The 20,451-nt window shown below is 38.3% G+C and overlaps 1 protein-coding gene and 1 non-coding gene across 5 annotated transcripts in view; both read left to right on the top strand.

Moving 5' to 3' along the window:
* Nucleotides 1-20,451, top strand: part of MAP3K13 (mitogen-activated protein kinase kinase kinase 13) — a 161,065-nt gene that overhangs the window by 44,743 nt on the left and 95,871 nt on the right. The window contains exon 1 of one of the 4 annotated variants that reach the window (XM_043473505.1): nucleotides 17,446-17,677. The exons of 2 other annotated variants lie outside the window; for them this stretch is intronic. The gene's annotated coding sequence lies outside the window, so the exon portion shown is untranslated. Of the gene's footprint in view, nucleotides 1-17,445; nucleotides 17,678-19,019; nucleotides 19,681-20,451 lie in introns of those variants that run through there. One more of the 4 variants, XM_043473502.1, reaches the window with a different exon arrangement.
* Nucleotides 4,028-4,134, top strand: LOC122445607. Its single transcript, XR_006270575.1, has one exon. It is a non-coding gene; the product is annotated as a U6 spliceosomal RNA (small nuclear RNA).

The following is a 20,451-nucleotide window of genomic DNA, read 5'->3' as shown; positions in this document are numbered from 1 at the left end:
TCTTAGAAATAATGTACAATTGAATCTTCCTTTCTGTAAGTCCAGCCTTGGTCTCCACCTTCTGGTTCACCTGCATTTAGTGTAGTTTCTGATACGGTTGCACTTGGGTGTACTTTGTGTTTAGTTTTCTGTTTATCCCATCTAGGCTTTGTGTTTCCTCATATTCTTCCTTTGATTGATTGATTGATTTTAGTTTAATCAAATGTTTTCTAGTATTCTGTTTCATCTTATGACTCCCTAGCTGTATCTTTTTAATATTTTTTAGCACTCCATCTAGCTATTTTAATATGTATCCTTAAATGATCACATTCTATATTTTAGTGTTGTATCATTTCTTATAAAATGTAAAATCTGTGGATATGAAACAAGGACTTCTGAAGGGATATTTTAGAAATCTTAAAGAACAAGTAGAAATGAGGAAGAGGTGATAGGCACTCTAGGGAGAGCAGTAGCAGGATCATGTAGACTAGTAAGAGAACAAGCCATTCACTCCGACTGGAGCCTAGAGCTCAGTGGCAGGAGCTGAGGACAGAGAACTCAGTGGGGGACACTCTCGTGTGTTGTGGTGGGTTGAATAGTGTTCCCCTGGAGTTCATATTCACCTGGAAGCTCAGAATATGACCTTATTTGGAAATAGACTGTAGTTACTGGCGTTAATACGAGGTCATTCTGGATAAGAGGTCATTGTTCTAAATCCAATGAGTAGTATCCTTGTAAGAGGAGAGGACGCAGAGATACACACAGGGAAGAGGCCGTGTGATGACAGAAGTAGAGACTGGAGTAAACAACTACCAGCCAAGGAACCCCGGGGATTGCTAGGGGCCACCTAAAGTTAGCAAGAGGCAAGCTTCTTCCTTAGAGCCTTCAAGGGACCACGGCCCTGCTGACACCTTGATTTTGAACGTCTGGTCTCAGGAACTGTGAGAGAGTAAGTTTCTGTTGCTTTATGCCTCCCAGTTTGTATAATTTGTTACAGCAGACCTGAGAAACAAATGCAATATTTAACCCATATTCTGCTTACTGTGCATTAAGCCCATTGTTTTGGTCTCTTCTCATCCGGTGGCCGGAGTGTTGGAGCTTCACCTTTGGCATCGGTCCTTCCGGTGGGTATTCAGGGTTGATTTCCTTTGGGGTTGGCTGGCTTGATCTCCTTGCTGTCTGGGGGACTCTCAGGAGTGTCTTCCGGCACCATAGTTCTGGGGCATCGATCCTTCAGTGTTCGGCCTTCTTTGTGGTCCGGCTCTCACATTCCTGCATGGCTACTGGTAGGGTCGTAGCTTTGACTATACAGACCTTTGTCGGCTAAGTGATGACTCTGCCTTTTAATACACTGTCTGGGTTTGTGGTAGCTTTACTTCCAAGGAGCAAGTCTTTTAACTTCATGACTGCAATCATGAAATGTAATATACATATATTAAATTATTTAATCCTTACAACCAATAGAAGAAAGACCCTTTCAGTGTGCCTTAAGGTACACAAGATGAATCCATGGAAAATTTCTCCAACTGTCGTTGGAAAAATCTGTACCAAATCCTTAACAGAATTCTGGACATTTCTTCTCAGTGATTATCCTAGCTGAGCACAGAGTGAAATTAGGAAAACAAACCAAAAAAAAAAAGATAGGTCCAGAAATTCTTTTATTCTTCCCTTTAAGAGAGAGAGCCTAATTCCTCTCCCCCTGAATGTGGGTTGGGTCCTGATGACTTGCTTCTAATGAAAGATTAAAGGGAAAATGAGGGCATGCAGATTTGGAGACCAAGTCAGGGGTTAGCAAACTATAGATGTGGGTCGGCCACCTATTTTTATGAATCAAGTTGTATTGGAACGAGTATCCCCATTGGTTTACATTGTATGTACCTGCTTTGCACTGAAACGACTGAGGTAAGCTATACAGACCCCATGGCATGTAGCCTAAGGTAGTTATTATTTAGCCCTTTTGGAAAGTTTGTTAATCCCTGAGCTGGGTCACAAAAAGCACTGCAGCTTTTTGCCTGCTCTTGATAACTTGCTTTGGGGGAAGCCATCTGCCTTGTCACAGGCAAATTCCTGTTGTTAAGGAACTGAGGCCTCTTACAAACATCTATAAACAGTCTTGAAAGTACAGTTGACCCTCGAACAATGTGGGAGAGAGGGTGGTTCAAAAATCCACCTGTAACTTAACTTACAGGCAGCCCTCTGTAGTTATCGCTATGGTTTCACACCTAGAGATCCAACCAACCTCAGATTGCGTATTACTGTAATATTTTTTTAAAGCCACAAGTAGTTTTTAAAAAGGCATACGTAAGTGGACCCACACAGTTCAAACTCATGCTGTTCAAGGGTCAACTTTAGTTCCTCAAGCCCCAGGCAAGCTTTCAGGTGACTGCATCCCGGTCAACAACTTCACCGAAACTTCCTGAAAAACCCTGAGCCGGAACCACCCACCAGGCTGCTCCCAGATCCCTGCCCTTCAGAAACTAAGTGAGATAATAAGGGTTTGTTGTTTTAAGCTGCTCAGTTTGGAGCAATGTGTTATGCTGCAATACATAACCAATTCACTCATCCTCCCCTGCTGCAGTTTTCCATGCTGCCTATGAGCTGCTCTGCGTGTCTTATCTATGCCTCTGGCTTTGCTGTTTTAGAAACACTGGGAAATAAGACCTTTATATAAAGAAACTCCCAGATGACATGGATAAGATTTAGGAAACAAAAGATATTGGAAGACAAGGGCTCTATTTTATATTTTTCATAATTCTCCTTACTAACTAATACAGTACTATGTAATAAGTAATACAGTACTATGAGTGATTCAGTTCAGTTCAGTCACTCAGTCATGTCCGACTCTTTGCAACTCCATGGACTGCAGCATGCCAGGCTTCCCTGTCTACCACCAACTCCCAGAGCTTACTTGAACTCACATCCATCGAGTCAGTGATGTCATCCAACCATCTCATCCTGTGTCGTTCCCTTCTCCTCCTGCCTTCAATCTTTCCCAGCATCAGGGTCTTTTCCAGTGAGTCAGTTCTTTGCATCAGGTGGCCAAAGTATTGGAGTTTCAGCTGCAGCATCAGTCCTTCCAATAAATACTCAGGACTGATTTCCTTTAGGATTGACTGGTTTGATCTTGCAGTCCAAGGGACTCTCAAGAGTCTTCTCCAACACCACAGTGCAAAAGCATCAATTCTTAAGTGCTCAGCTTTCTTTATAGTCCAACTCTCATATCCATACATGACTACTGGAAAAACCATAGCTTTGACTAGACAGACCTTTGTCGACCAAGTAATGTCTCCGCTTTTTAATATGCTGTCTAAGTTGGTCATAACTTTTCTTCCAAGGAGCAAACATCTTTTAATTTCATAGCTGCAGTCACCATCTGCAGTGATTTTGAAGTCCAAAAAAATAGTCTCTCACTGCTTCCATTGTTTCCCTGTCTATTTGCCATGAAGTGATAGGACCAGATGCCATGATCTTAGTTTTCTGAATGTTGAGCTTTAAGTCAGCTTTTTCACTCTCCTCTTTCACTTTCATCAAGAGGCTCTTCAATCCCTCTTCACTTTCTGCCATAAGGGTGGTATCATCTGCATATTTGAGGTTATTGATATTTCTCATGGCAATCTTGATTCCAGCTTGTGCTTCATCCAGCCCAGCATTTCGCTTGATGTACTCTGCATATAAATTAAATAAGCAGGGTGACAATATACAGCCTTGACATACTCCTTTCCCAATTTGGAACCAGTCTGTTGTTCCATGTGTGATTGATTACTGCTGCTGAACTTGACTGTGACTAATAAAGTGTTAGGCTTGTAAAACATGTTTATTTGAGTTATTAGGCAGAATGTTTGCTCTATCATGTTACTATTATTTATATGAAAAGGGGTATTTGAGTATGCCATCATAATCTTTATTGGATGCACTTCAAGAGTTTTAGTTGCTTTTCTTAAATTTTAACCAAGTTGTCTCTAGTTAGGATGGTGTTGAGTTCTGTGGGTGTATTAGTTTTCTACTGATGCATCACAATATTATTTTAGTGGCTTAAAACAACACCCACGTGCTCGCTTCGGCAGCACATATACTAAAATTGGAACGATACAGAGAAGATTAACATGGCCCCTGCGCAAGGATGACACGCAAATTCATGAAGTGTTCCATATTTTTAGGAGATTGCCAAGAGAATGTTTCAGATCTATGCGCAGGTGTTCTTGTGTACCAGGCACAGGGTATCAGGGATGGGACAGCTCAGAACTGTGACTGAAGAAATGACAAAATAGCCTTTCCTAGAGAACTGTAAGATAATGGAGACATCGACCTGGCTCCATTCACTGTCTCTCTTGACATATGCAATTTATCTGATTTCCTGCCTAGAGACAGAGCCCATCTCCTGCTAAAGAGCCCATCTAGCCATGTAAAAAAAAAAAAAAACAAAACAACACCCACTTATTATCTCAATTTCAGTGGGTCAAGACTCTGAATGTAGCCTAGTTAGGCCTCCCACTTAGGGTCTTACAAGGCTTTAATCAAGGTGTTGGCCAGGGTTGGAGTTTCATCTGAAACTTGCCTGGGGTACTCGTGTGGCTATTGACAGCATTCAGTATCTTGGGGTTGTAAAACTGAAAGCCTCAGCTTTCTGTTTTTGTTTTTGTTTTTTTTTTTTAGTTGTTATTGCCTATTGTCTAGAGGTGTCCCTCAGCTAACAGAGAGCACCCACACTTCCTTGCCATGTGGGGTTACCCAATATGGCCATTTGCTTCCTCTCAGCTAACGAAGGGAGAAACTCAGGCAAGACATGCAGTATGGTTTTCTATAATATCATCACATCATTATGTGCATGTGATCAGTACCTTCCCCTACCTTTACGATGTTCTCTTGGTTAGAAGCAAGTCTCACTGTGAGCCAAGGAAAAGCATTAGTAGGTGGGGATCACAGGTGCCTAGTTTCTGCCAGCTCTTGGCATATAGTGTTCTTTCAAGAAGTTTGGTGGTAGAGGACAGGAAAGTGAGTAGATAAGTCAGAGGAAAATTTTGAAAAGGAGAAACAGGAACATGTTTATAAGCAAAGGAGAAAGCGTAGCCAATAAGAAGAGACTGAGATGATACATTAATCTGTGCCAAGAGTCTGTTACATAGTAGGTGCTCACTTATATTAGTTGTCTCATACCTCTCCTTACACAGTGTCTCATTACGTTTCTTTCTTTAAATATATATTATACTACTCTACTATGTGTCATACATGACAGTAGATACTGTACTAACCAAACTAAATATATCCCTGACCCCTTTGCCTTTGTGCCATCCAGCTTGGAAGCATCATTAGCCATTTCAACAATCACTTCCTTCCAGGCTTACCTCCTCCACCCCTTGTGAACTTTGGCCCTTCTTCCTTTGACTGTGCCAAGCCAGAGTACTCCCCAAATTGTGTTTTCTGCTGCTGTGTTGATTGTTTTGCCTCCTCAGTTGGGACAAACTGCTTATTGGTGGCCTTGAATTCGTATCTGTTCGAGTTTCCCAAACCTCTTCTGTAACTTATCATCCTATCTTACTGCCCTTCTCAGTTGACAGTGCTTCCTGTGATAGGAAGTTCTCTCAACTTCCTTTCTACTCATCCCATAATCTTTTATTGCCACCTTGCCTATTTTCTTGCACAACAAAATATGTAGATACCACAGGTATCCCTACCTACCTTGTGGTCAAAGTTTCGGTCGTAACCCCTCCCACCTCCTCAAAGCGTATTCCCAGCCACGAGCGTCCCTCATACCACCCTCTGTAGCAGAATATATTACAGAATCATTGCCAAGCCATCTGTGCCTTGATGTTTGATATCTCCCCTAAAATTAGAGGGGGAAAAAAGAAGTTTTTTAAAGTTCAAGTAACTTGAATGTTAAAATAATGTTAAAAATAATTATTAAATCAGCAAGTCTTAAAACTTAATTTTGTTCCCAAAGTAATGTACTTCATAGAAAATTTAGAAATTTAGATTAAAAGAGAAGAAAATAAAATTATCACTATCCCTGCATCCAAATAACTATGGTTAACATTATATTTATTCTTCTAGTCATATATCTGTGCTAAATTACATGGTACCAATTATCATGTTACCGTCCTTATCCATATTTTGTTATGAATATTTTATCTATTTTTATATATCAATACTTTAATATATAGTTTGTAAAGCTTTTAAATATTTTTAATTTCACTTATTTAATAAAACTTCCCTTTACGGGTATTTTATTTTCCCAATGATTTATATTTTAAATAATTACATGATGAAATTTTTATAGCTAGGCCCTTTTTGCAAATTCTTGATTATTTGTTTAGAATAATTCCTTGAAGTTTAATTTTAGATAAAAGAATATTTACATTTAAGCCCACTGATACCTGCTATCAAGTAACTGTACTTCAGAAAGGTTGTAAGAAGTATTTAACCATCAGCAGTGTGTAAGAGTATCTGTTTTCCCATACCTTTTCCAAGGCAGTGTATAAAACAATCTTAGCCACTTTGCAAGGAGAAACCAGTTTTTCATTTTGATTTAATTTGCATTTTTTGATACTGAAGTCACACTTTTCCCTTACTATCCATTGTATATGTTTTTTTGTAAATTGTCTGTTCATGGACTTTTTCTTCTTCCCTTCATCTTATTTGTATGTTTATCTACTCTATTATTTTTTGAACTCACGGTTGTTCAAATTAGTGACAGTGTATTTTGTGTTTTCTGGTAGCTATGAATGGTAGCTTTCCTTTAACACAAAGGACAACTGATTTTTAATTTGTTTATTTGGCGGCCTCGCGTCTTAGTTGCGACACGTGGGATCTTCATTGCGGCCTGCGGACTCTCTAGGTGTGGTGCGCAGGCTCAGTTGCTCCGTGGCATGTGGGTTCTGATTTCCCTGACCAGGAATCAACCCCACATCCTTGATTTGCAAGGCGAATTCTTAGCCACTGGACCACCAGGGAAATCCCTGCTTTTTCCATGAAAAATAGACTAGAGAAAAATGACATACACATATATGGCACACATATATACATAGGTATATATACAGATATGTGTGTGTGTATATGTCTTTCAAGCATAGCTTGACAAAGCCACTTAATACGGTTCTGTGTAATTATTGACTTTCTTTATGCAGTATTACCTTATTGATCATCATTCAAGGTTTTGGAATAATTAGTCATTTAATAAAGTAAAGCATAATGACATTGATCTCAGTCTACTTGTCTGACTTGTAAATTTTTCCTCAGTAATATTATTGTATTGGATTTTCTCTTTTAAGTTTTTCAAACATTCTTCAAGTTTGCAGTAGGTGGCAGCAACCGAAAGCATTCTTTCATTTGGTTCAAAATGTAATCAGGCATACATAGGGGACAATATAAATGAACTCACCCTAAATATGAAGAGTTTTATGATAGAGGCTACTCCAGAAATGTAAATTTAGTGTGAAATTGGTGAGTATTTCATAGCCCATTTTGGAAGTAAGCTCCAACAAATACTCTTTTTGGGAAATTACATTTTATTTTTCAGTGTTGCAGGGTTTTCTTATAGCATGTTTTATTGTTTTATTATTTTGGGGAATCTTATTCCCCACCACCTCCTCTTTTTATATTTACAGTGAAAGCTACTCAAGACAACCAGCCTCTTTTCTAGAGGAGTGGCCTTTTCAGTGATGACCCTTTAATACAGAGCCTTGAGTAATTTAACAGACTAAAACTACATGCTAAGAATATGTAGCCTTTTTAGGCCACTGCTTCCATTTTGAGTGGTCTTAGAGCTTCATTGTGCTAATTTTAAAATTCGGGGTCCACACATGTCTCAAGAGTATATGTAATAATTTTCTTTAGATCATAACAGTTCCCCCCAAGTTGGTTTAGCATCATCTATAGTCCATTCGGGCTTCCCAGGTGGCGCTAGTAGTAAAGAACCCTCCTGCCAGTGCAGGAGACATAGAAATGTGGGTTCAATCCCTGGGTCAGGAAGATCCCCTGAGGAGGGCATGGCAACACACTCCAGTATTCTTGCCTGGAGAATCCCATGGACAGAGGACCCTTGTGAGGCTACAGAGTCAGGGGTCACACAGAGTTGAACATTACTTAAATGACTTAGCACACACGCATAGCCCATTCATGAGAGGGGCAAGCAACACCACTACAAAGGATCTGGGGACACACCGGCTTTTGTTTCGAAACTACAATGACAGGTGGATATTCTGCCCCTAGGACAAGAGTGGTGGCTGTAAGATAAACCTAGTGGCTGTGAGTTGAGAGGGGGAAAAGGTCCACTTGCTGCTGTGGTCATTAATGCTTCCTCCTTAGCAAGAGTACAGCTTAGAAAAGAAGGTTTCTGGTGAAGAACAGCTGTTGTTAGCTAGCCAACACAGAAGAGATCTCTAGGCTTTAGAGGTGGTTTTTAAAAGATTAAAGCATTAAAATTTCGCAGGCTAAGGAAAAAGAAGAATTTCATGAGAATTAAAAATATATTTCAAGCCCCTTGCATGTTTAACTAGAGTCCAACAGAATTCTTAAGAATTGATTCAGAAATCCTTGAATCATATTTTCTGTATTTCCAAAGCTCTTGTTATCAGGAGAGAAACTGATTCTTGTTTTGTCCAGGTTTTAGTAGTATTGTAGAGGTAAGTTAGTATTTTCTCTTCTGTTAGATTGAAGATAACTTTGGGACAAAAAATAAATAAATGTGATTTTAAAAATTTTCGTTGGCTTTTCTTTAGAACTAAGAACAGTATCCTGTTCTAGGAATACTGAGTGAACTGTAACTGACTGTCCAAGAAAAAGAGGTAGCATTTGTGGTCACTCTTATCCCACCAAAAAATACAGAGAACATTCAGGAAATCTAGGATCAACTCCTGACTCAATGCCACAAATTCCAAGACTATGGACAAATCTTTGAACCTCAGTTTTTTCATATGTAACAAAGAAGAGGACAGAGTAGATTTGAGTTGTAAGGTTTCTCTCAGATCCTTGATTCTCTGAGTCAGTATTCTTCTCAAGATGTCTAGAGCAATAATTGCTTATTTATCTCATTCAGGAAATAACCGCACACCACCTGGTAACAGTAGGAATACAGACTAAGTAGCGATAACAGCGGAGAAGGCAATGGCACCCCACTCCAGTACTCTTGCCTGGAAAATCCCATGGACAGAGGAGCCTGGTAGGCTACAGTCCATGGGGTCGCGAAGAGTCGGACACGACTGACCGACTTCACTTTCACTTTTCACGTTCATGCACTGGAGAATGAAATGGCAACCCACTCCAGTATTCTTGCCTGGAGAATCCCAGGGACGGGAGCCTGGTGGGCTGCCATCTATGGGGTCACACAGAGTTGGACACAACTGAGGTGACTTAGCAGCAGCAGCAGCGGTAACAGAGAGTCTCAAAATTTTGGTGGTTCCAAAAGACGGAATGTTATTTCTGTCTTTATTAGCAGTCCTAAAGTAGGCAGGTACCCCAGGACAGATGGATGGTTCTGATTCATCAAAAAATCCAACCCCAAGGCTACTTCTGCTTCCTTGTTCTTCCATCACCTGGGATACCATCATCTGCATGGTAGAAGCTGACTCAGCATGGGACTTGAGAGTCCAGCACAAGCAGGGAAGAACCTGCAAGTTAAAAACATACTTCCACTCAAACCCCCCTGGCTAGAACTCAGTCATGTGCTCACATCTACAACCAGGAGAACCGAGAAGTCTTTAGCAGCGTGGCTTGTATCCATCTACAATTTTAAGAGGGGGGGTTGGGCATAAGGGTTCTATAACTAACAAGAAAGAGAAGAGGTTATATTTTAGGGGACAGTACCCAGCACTGTGCCTTCTGTTACGGTTTAAAACCATTCTGATAATCTTATTTTACTGTTTCTTGTTTTTCTATCTTTTCTAATGAAATAGACTGAGATCAGGACCTGTGATTTATCCCTATATGTGTACCTCACAGCACATGTAACGTATTTTGAACATAGATGACATTCAATAAAAATATGTATATTTTATTTGTATATTGATTTTTCAGAGCTTTTAAGTAAGCACTAGGTCCAATAATCTTCCCTTCCATTACGCTGTTCCATCTACTTATTGCTTGTGTAGTGAATGTTACATGTAAAACTTCAATTCTCAACCTAGTTCAGGAGACTATATCAGGACTTAAAAAGTAGTAAAATTTTAAAATACATGTTACAGATAAATTGATTAATTGGGGGCAGGTTGCTACTAATAGCAATTACTATCTTTTTTGGGTAGTGTGATTATGTGTAATGGAAAACCAAGAGCTTTGCAGAGTGGCTTCAACATTTGGTTTTAAGTGTATTCCTTGGACATCACATATGATCATATTTACGAAATACTTTAAAACAGATCTTTCTCTGAAATATTTTGAGGTTCCGTCATCTCTCTTCTCTTCATTGGTGTGCTTAGTCGCTCAGTGATGTCCAACTCTTTGTGACCCCATGGACTGTAGCCCGCCAGGCTCCTCTGTCCATGGGGATTCTCCAGGCACGAATACTGGAGTGGGTTGCCATGCCCTCCTCCAGGAGATCTTCCAAACCCAGGGATTAAACCCAGGTCTCCCACCTTGCAGCAGATTCTTTACCATCTGAGCCACCAGGGAAGCCTGTTCATTTGATGTTAATAATAAAGAGCTGACTGCAGTGCTGAGTGTGGGTTTACACAGAGTGAGCCTGTATATGGATAGCTGTATAAAACTGATTTTAAAAGCAAGCTTTTACACTTTTACTGACTCTGTGTTAACATCTTCTCCACTCTGACTTCCTTTTTTTTTTTCTGCTGCACTTGTATACTGTAATCCAATATGGGAAGGGAAAGTGCTGGTATGTGCCTTACCAATTTTACATTTGGTTTGAACTGCCTTGGAAGAATTGTCCTAGTCTCTAATATCCAGTTTTCCCACATCTTCCCCCTTCAAGTTTACCTCCTTTTATAACTGACTGTAACTACCCAACCCAAAATGATCATTCTATCAGTAAGTGAGGAAGGTTTGGTTCAAGCCCTGGACAAACTGCAGCATAAGGACAGGGTTTGTTTGTATAAGACAAGCCTTTATTCCCTTTACAAACATGCCAACTTGCCAAAGACAAGCAAATGGCAAATACTGGCTATAGTCTAGACCAGGAAGAGTGGTTCTGAGCTTTCACTCAGCCTCACCCACTTTTCAGAGCTTTCAGTGAGCCTCAACACCAGGCTGTTCTTGGAACATTTTTCTCCAAGGGACAGGACAGGTTTTTTTGTTCTGTTTTTGTCAGCTAAGGGCTTGATCTTACCTTTCTCTGTCAACAGAGGGCAGCAGAGAGCACCACTCCATAGCCTAACTGCTGCAGCTGCTGCTAAATTGCTTCAGTCGCGTCCACCTCTATGCGACCCCATAGATGGCAGCCCACCAGGCTCCTCTGTCCCTGGGATTCTCCAGGCAAGAATACTCGAGTGGGTTGCCGTTTCCTCCTCCAATGCATGCATGCATGCTAAATCACTTCAGTCGTGTCTGACTCTGTGTGACCCCATGAACAGCAGCCCACCAGGCTCCTCTGTCCACAGGATTTTCCAGGCAAGAATACTGGAGTGGGTTGCCATTTCCTTCTCCAATAGCCTAACTAGTAGTCCTCAAACCGGGTGAGGCCCAGTCTCCTAGAGCCTACAAAGACAATCAACCCCAGGGACTTTTTTTAGCTATGGCAAAGACTGGGTCTGTTACAGGCATTGTGGTGGGGGTTGCGGGGGGTGCGGTGCTAAACATTTTGCCTTATGTAGGAAAGTTCCACGCATGGGAGAATATTCCCACCCACCAAAGTCAGTTAACTTCCTTCTGGTATTGTTCTCCAGCCTCAAGTAAAGCATTCCTGCCTAACTTAGCACTTTCACCATTTGTGTTGTTCTTCTTCTTACCAAAGCAACCTAATACTACAAACTGGCCTTTTCATCTTTGCATTGTCACTTTTTAAATTCATTTTAAATTTTAGTCATTGAATGACCACAGACAACTCTTTAATAGGAGAGGGGAAAGAGATAATGGATAGAATTTAGAAAGTAGAAGTCACTAGGTTACAGAGTTTAGAAAAAGCTGGATTAGATGAGCCAATCTTCTTGAACCTTAATTTTCTCACATATAAAGTGAGACCAAAATCTAGTTTATTTTAAAATATTTTGTAAATTTTAAAGTGAAGGAGAAGATTGTTTACCCAGAATGTCTAGGGCCAGATTTGTACCCAATTATTATTTTTAGAAATTAGATATCCAAACCTCTCTACTCACTTTATACTTAGGAGCTCATATCCCAATTAAACCATAGTCGTAGCCAACATCCTGGGGATGACATGGTTGATTCTCACTGGGTCATGAGTCCGAGTGGACTTGGGTCACGTGCCTGTCTTTTCACTAATGTTATAACCAAGTATGTGAGTTGCCCTGCCTTATGTCACATGTTCACTCTTGGAGTCCTGACTTCAGGTGGGGTTGGCTTTGCCTGAACCTCTTGAACTGAGAGTGGGGAAGAGACAGTTTCCTCAAATGGAGAGGATGTAGGGGCAGACTTTAAAAGGGGGCAGTTGTTCCCTGTTTCTATGTTTTGATCTTCAACTATGCTACATGCTTTGTAAAGCTAAAGTGGAAATGCCAACTTCCACTAAAGAAGCAGGGAAATGAAAACAGGATCAGAAGTATAAAAGTTAAATGGTTGTTTTTTTACATGACCTCTCAGAAAGAGTACAAACTCTATATGGATGGGTAAAATATAAAGTTATTTTTTGTTTGTTTGGTTTTTTACCCTTTCAATATGTAAAGTGCCTTCATAAACTCAAAATATTATTTTTAGTCCCACAAAGGTTTGGTTTATGGTAACTTGCCAGATTTTGTGTTTTATGGAGTGGTGTATTTCAGGGATGTTAAATGTTTTATTTATTGAGAAATCCATTTGCTTTTGATTTGCTTTAATGCATTTTCATTATTGATCAGAGAATTATATCCCTTGTTCGTAATCATCCTTTTGACACAGATAATACATTAAAACTTCATTAAGCTGTTAAACTTTATTCTAAATAGCATAAAAATCTCTAAACAATTGCTTTTTTCCAGTTGTCTAGATGTTTTATTATCCTTTGATAAAAATGCTAGACTTCAAATCCACTTAACTCACAATATTCTTCAAAATTTGCTGTAATTATATGAACCTTCAGGATTTTTTTCTATCATAAAAATGATTGTGGGATTTATCAACATGAGACTTTCATCTTTTTAAAAGTTAATAGGTGTATTAGTGTTAAGTTTTTATTTATAGTCTACTTTTTCTAAAAGGATGTGCTTATGACATATATATATACATAAAAAGGTTAACAAAGGGAAAATCAAACCTAAAACAAAGGAAAATAAAGCAAAATGATAACCACAAAAAGCTAAAATAAATTATATAGAGATATAGATTGATTGATTTGAGCATAAAGTTGGCTCTGGGTTTCCCTGCAGGGCCAAAAAAATAAAAGGCAATTCAGTGGATTACATTGTTGCCATTTAAAAGGGAAAGCTAATAATTCTTCAAGAACAGAAAAGAGTTTCCCTGATACTGAGTTCTAAAAACAAACTCCTCTTATGAATTTATTACGTGTGAGACATCATGCAAGATAGTGAACTGTGTAAAAGCAATATGGCTGTTCCTTATAATAAAAGGAAAACTATAACATAGAATGTAGCTTAATGATAGTGACTCTGCTAGGGAGTACTGTGCTAATGATATTTGGGTAGCATGTAGCTTTCTGATGAACTCTCTATCTCCTTTGATGCAAGGACAGATTTTAGTAATATTTATAAGAATGTTTTTCCTTAGATGGTTCTTAAAAATCACTTTCTCAGATAAACATTTCCTGAGAGCTGGACAGCAGCAACAACGAAGTTGGAGTAATAGTCTGCTGAGGTCTTTGAATGTTGAAACTGTCTGAATAAAAAATAAATTAAAAAAAAATTTTAATGAAAAGAATGAGAAGGTAGAAGATGTGATCTGGAGCTCTCTGGATTAGAAGAACTTGCTCAGAGCCCTAGTGTCAATCTACTGTAGTTTAAGTGAAAAAAATATATATTATTTGAGGAACCATGTACTTTGAAAACAGGGTAAGTTAAGAGTTAATGTTCTTTAATGGAAGTGGAGAATTCTAGTTAGTGTTCTCACCTATTAGAAAGATTGTTTTTTACATCAGTTCATACAAACTACATCTTTATGTAGAAAAATTTTAACTTTTTTTTTTTTAATAAAGAGAATTTTTGGTCACCTCTCTTAACTTCCTCAGGGTTCTCCCCCTCTCACCTTCAGAACCTCAGAGTATTCCTCAACTTCCCAAAGAGAAATAATTAGGACGAGCTTTTCTTTGGAAGATGTGTCACTAATGCGTATTTCTAAATTTCTGAAAAGATCTGTTCTAGCTTTGTTGTTGTTCAGTCGCCCAGTCGTGTCCGACCCTGTGAACTGCAGTGCGCCAGGCCCCCCTGTCCTTCACCATCTCCCAAAGCTTGCCCAAGTTCATGTCCATTGAGCAAAATAAAAATCTTTGTTTATGTTAACAACAGTAAAACAAAACCAGTTACCAGAATCATTTTCTGAGTATCTTCTATATGCAGGTATTGTGCTGAAGTCCTCACATGTTTTATTTTATTTAACTTTCACATAATAGGCATATAGCCTATTATTATCCCCACTTTGTTTTCCTCTTCCAGTTTTATTGAGATGTAATTGACATACAACACTGTATGAATTTAAGACATACAGCATAATGATTCGACTTACATCATGAAATGATTACCACAATAAGTTTAGTTAAAATCTATCATCTTATGTACATACAAAAGAAAAAAAATAATTTTTCCTTGTGATGAGATCTCTTAGGATTTTGTCTCTTAACAACTTTCATGTATAACATACAGCACTGTTGATTATATTAATCACATTGTACATTAATTACATCCTTAGTACCTATTTATCATATAACTGGAAGTTTGTACCTTTTGACTACCTTTGTCACCAAAGATGTTATTTATTAATGACTATTTTCCCCACACTGTGCATCTTACTCTAAAAATGAGAAACCAATAGCTTGGTTTACCTAAATTTACATAACTAATGATAATAACCAACAGAGTCAGAATTTGAACCCAGATCTCTTTACTAGCTTCTAGCTACACTGGTGCCTATAAAAGAAATCTGAATCATAATGCATTAGCACTGAGGTCATCATACTCTTTCTTTTTCTTGGTATTTATGACAAAAATTGCCCCTAGGTCATAGTACTTTGAACTTCTCTTAGATTCTGACTTAGTCATTTTCCTTTAAAAACACATTTTTTTTCTCTCAAGAAAAAAAACCAGCTTTAGAATAGCTCTTTTTTTTTTTTCTTGGCCACACCTCAAAGCTTGTGGAATCTTAGTTCCCAGACCAGGGATGGAATCAAGGTCCTTGGCAGTGAAAGCATGGAGTCCTAACTATTGGGCCACCAGGGAGTTCCCATAGAATAGATCATATTTTATGCCAAAATAATTGTGCCTTAACTTGTGTTCTTAAATTTTTTCCTAATAGTGAGTTTTGAATATCTGCTTGGGAAAGGAGACCAGATTATCTTTTAGTCATTACTGAAATTTGAAAAGGTCCATTTGGTTCTTAGAAGAGTTTCCTCACCTTGATAACTGGCTTTGTAGTGCTCCATACTCAGTGTGCCTACATGCTGAAATAAAAAATTACTTGTGACTATGGGACTTGGCTTAATATCCCTAGAGTTGCAGTGTCCCATTCAGTAGCCACTAGCCACATGTGACTATTTTTCCATTTATATTCATTAAAATTAAATAAAGCTTAAAATTCAGTTCCTCAATCATAGTAGCCACATTCCACATGCTAATATAATATATGAGACAGTGCAAATTATAGAACATTTCTGTCATCACAGAAAGTTCTCAGGAAGCATTGCTTTTGGATATACGTTTTTCATTGCCCTTTTTCCCTACCTTCCAAATTCTGTGCAAAACAACATTGTTCTCCTTGAAGATTAACTAGTGCAGTTTCTGAGATTTGGGGATACAACTTATCTTCCCAACAGATTTCCCGTCATGTTTGACATAGAGAAATTTTTGTTGACAAGGTTATTTCTGCTCTAGGGAGGCATGCTAATCCAGACTAGGTTCATCTTACTAAAACGGCAAGTCGGTAGAGCTAGATAATTTTTATTTGCCAGGTTACATATTAAACCAACATGTTAGGTGACTGTTATTAGAACCATTATGCATTCTGTTTTGTTGAATTGCTTCAGAGACGTACCCTGGTCTTTGATTGAGTAATGATGTTTCTATGAAACATAACAGTCAATGTGTTAGCGTCTATAACAGATTTAACATCTCATTGACATATTTTATCATGAAGAGGTTACCACTTTCTATTAGTCTGTATTATTTGGAAGTTTGTTGTTGTTTTTTTTAAATATATAAATCCAGTTCTTCTGGTATAGCCTGGTTGGCTTTGATTGCCATTGAAGGAAACAGAGATGCATACTCTTTATCTTCTTTTCATTTGTGGATTCTAAAACAATCTTAGTACATGGACATGATTGATATAGATCAGTGTGGTGCACTCAGGCCTACTAGGAAGGTACCAGTACTCCATTGGTCTTGAGCACACCCATGTCACATGGGTAAATTTCTTTGGTCTGTCTTTTCCATTGTGATATTCCACAAGAAGCTTCTTTAAAGAAATTTGTTGAATATATTGTTTGCTAATGATATGCTGTTACTTGAGTATATAGAACAGTATGTCTTTCCTGTGTATAAAATAGTCCTGGGAAGTTGGGTTTTTTTCTCCCCAAATGAAGTAAGCAGTGAGCAGTACTTATTAGTGTCAGGTTTGAACCCTTTATAATCACATAGAGACAAGCAACCACTCTCCTGTCAGCTGTACAGATAACCTGATTGAGACAGCAGATATCTGTTGAGAATGTTCTTGGTCACTGGACACCTATAACCAAGGCCTTATATTAACCACTATTGTTCTAGTTTCAAGGATTTGAGATCATTTCCCAAGTTGAAAAAAGCTATGATCAGTATTAGTAAAGTATTGGTAATTGTGAAGTGAAATGATGCTATTCAAGGGCAATAAATTATATTAATCTCCACTTCTGTGTAACTTTGAAAAAATTTAAAATAAAGAGTAAAAAATGAACTCTTCTCTATACTCTGTAATGACCCAAATGGGAAAAGAATTTAAAAAAGAGTGGATATATGTATGTTAAAACTGATTCACTTTGCTATGTAGCAGAATATAACATAACATTGTAAATCAACTATACTCCAATAAAAACTTTAAAAATTTCAAAAAAAAATTTTCATTGATGATATTAAGCCCCCCCAAAAAAGAGTGAAAAAAAAAAGCACAGGTTTTTTTTTGTTGTTGTTTTTTCTTGTACTAAGTTGTATGAGTTCTTTGTACTTTTTAGAAATTAACCCTTTATCAGATAATATATCTGGTTTACAGATATTTTTTCCCACTCTGTAGATTGCCTTGTCTTTCTGTTGATTGAAGCTTTTTAGTTTGATACAGTCCCACTTGTCTATTTTTGCTTTTGTTGCCTGTGCTTTTGGTGTCATTTCAAGAAATTATTGCCAAGACTGATGTCAAGAATGGATAAAGGACTTCAACAGACAGCTCTCCAAAGAAGACATACAAGTAGCCAGTAGGTATTAATATGTGAAAACGTGTCCATCATCACTAATTATCAGGGAAATGCAAATCAAACCACATTGAGATATTACCTCACACCACTTAGGATGGCTTATTATTTTTTAAAAAGATAACAAGTGTTGTAGCGAAATTGTAACCCTTACATACTCTTGATGGGAATATAAAACAGTGCAGCAGTTATGAAAAACAGTATGGAGATTTCTCATAAAATTAAAAATGAAACTACCATAGGACCCAGCAATCTCACTTCTGGGTGTATATTCAAAAGAAATGAAATCAGGATCTCAAAGAGATATCTACACTCCCAAATTTATTGCAGCACTCTTCATAATAGCCAACATATGAAAACAGCCCACGTGCCCATCAACAGATTAATAGATAAAATGTATATGCCTACAATGGAATATTATTCAGCTTTTAAAAGGGAAATTCCACCATTTGCAACAACACTAATGAACCTGGAGGACATAACACTAAATGAAATAAGCAAGTCACAGAAAAAGACAAATGTTGCTTGATTATGAGTTATCCAAAATAGTCAAACTCATGAAAGCAGAGAATATAATAGTAGTTTCTAGAGCCTGAGAGGAGAGGGAAATGGGTAGTTGTTATTCAATGGGTATAAAGTTTTAGTTATACTAGATGAATAGGTTTTAAAGATCTGTAGTACAACATGCCTGTAGTTAACAATATGGTATTTTATTGTGTAGTTCAAAACTTGCTGAGAGTAGATCTCATGTTAAGTGTTTTTGCCACAAAAACCTATAGCAGCTATAACAAAAAACCCAAAGGAACACATGAAACTTGGAAATGTCAGATATGTCTACTACTTTGACTGTGATTATGGTATCAGGGGTATTTGCATAGTTCCAAACATCAGTTGTACACATTAATTATATGTAGTTCTTTGTATAGCAATTGCACATCAATAAAGCTGTTAAAAATTTTTAAATAAGAAAAAAAATTAATGTCGTGAGCTCTTTGGGTGAATTCAATTACAGCTATTTTTGTTGTTAGTAATAAGACATTTTACTAAAACCAAAATCTGCTCAAAAAACATTATAAGCTCTTTGGATCTGTGTCTTAATTGAATGTCAGAAGTGTAATAAACCAATGAGGAAATGTCCTACCTTATTTAAAACGTAGAAGTAAATTACTCTTTCACACTCACTTCTGATTCATCACAAATGTCCGTAAGGTGATACTGTTCTGTGAAACAATTCCATTTGTTATATTTTCTTACCTATTTCCTTAATCACTAGGTTATTATTCCCATTATTATTTCTCTACTATTTTGCTTTTACAAGTCTTGGTGCACATCTACCAGGCATCAGTTTTAGAAACTCTCTGACTTTGATTTGTTTTTATCACATCAGGTGAGGCACAGTATTGAACAGCAAGAAAAAGGTTAAAGAAAATAACTGACGAATAAAAGATTGTGCTATCTTCTATATGAGTTTTTGGTAGCACTGATGCCACCAAAATTCTATTTTGATTCCCTCATTCAATAGCAATAATAATGTTCTCATGACTATCACAGCTTGAAGCACGCACGCAGGCACACACAGACACACACACACACACAGCCGCCGCCGCCACCCCTTACCCCCCTCCTCACGCTGCCTCTGTCCTAAGGCAGTGGCAGACGCCTGATTGGTGGGCTGTGTTTATTCTGTGAGCAGATTCCTTCTGAAAGAAGGCAGCCCATGACTGCCTGAAGCCTATTGGCCAGGACTGCTCTGGACCCTCCCTTTCTTTTTCACTGCACACACCACAGCGAAGTCTGTGCGGAATCCTAAACCAGCCCAATTTACATCCATTCATGAATCTGTGACGTCAGCAAGCCTTCGGGCTTCTCTGCGGTGGGCTGGAAGATTGTGTGGGTGGAATCCCCCTCCTCCCTATTTTTCTAATTCTGCAAAGCTTTTTAAATGAACCTTCCATCTTTTTTAAAGCAAGAAACTGGACCGGCATGTGTAGGAATTCTTCATTGTTGTGAGTATCGCACTCTGTCTTTCTGTTTCATCAGCATTTATTTCACAAGGACAGATGGAGAATGTGTTTTTGATTTGAGGTGATTAGAAAACTGATATTATTGAGGGAGACACAGTGAGAGAGAGAGACAGAGACTGAGGCAAAGAGAAACCTGAAACCCCGTTACAGCTAAGAGTCTCTGAAACTGACAGCTGGTTTTCTTTTGCTCATCTGCATGCTGCTAGACGTGGACATTTTTCATTTACGGTTCTGCACGTTACCTCTGGATGGGGGCTTGGCTTTCCTTAAAGAGAGCTCCATCTCTCTGAGAGATGATGTGAATTGTATTAGAGGAGAAGCACAGAACTGGGACCAGAAAGGTGCTGGGGATAGCCGGGCCAGCTAGACGGAGCAGGTTCTAGCTCCTGAGCACTCGTCTTCCTTTCCGCCGTCCTTTCTGTTGTTTCTCACCCTTCACCTTGCCTTTGTTTCGCAATTGTGTAACAGTCAACATCTTGGGATTGTAGTTTGAGGAAGATGAATACTGGTTCAACCTTCCCCCCACCCCCCCACAACAAGCTTTTATTATGGGAGCTGTAGTGGTATATTTATACATGTTTGCAGCTCTTTATGTCACTCTACACGTTTTATTTATGTTTTCAAAAACCTAAAACCTTCACCAGAGGCAGAAAGGGAATTATCTTTAAATTCTGACTTGTTTAATATTCCCTAGTGAAAACTAAGAAGTGGTTTCTTAATATAACTTGTAATTATATGCATGGAAATGCACAT

Source organism: Cervus canadensis, chromosome 7 (genome assembly GCF_019320065.1).
Source record: "Cervus canadensis isolate Bull #8, Minnesota chromosome 7, ASM1932006v1, whole genome shotgun sequence".
NCBI lineage: Eukaryota > Metazoa > Chordata > Mammalia > Artiodactyla > Cervidae > Cervus > Cervus canadensis.
This window is presented reverse-complemented; position numbering and strand designations above follow the sequence as displayed.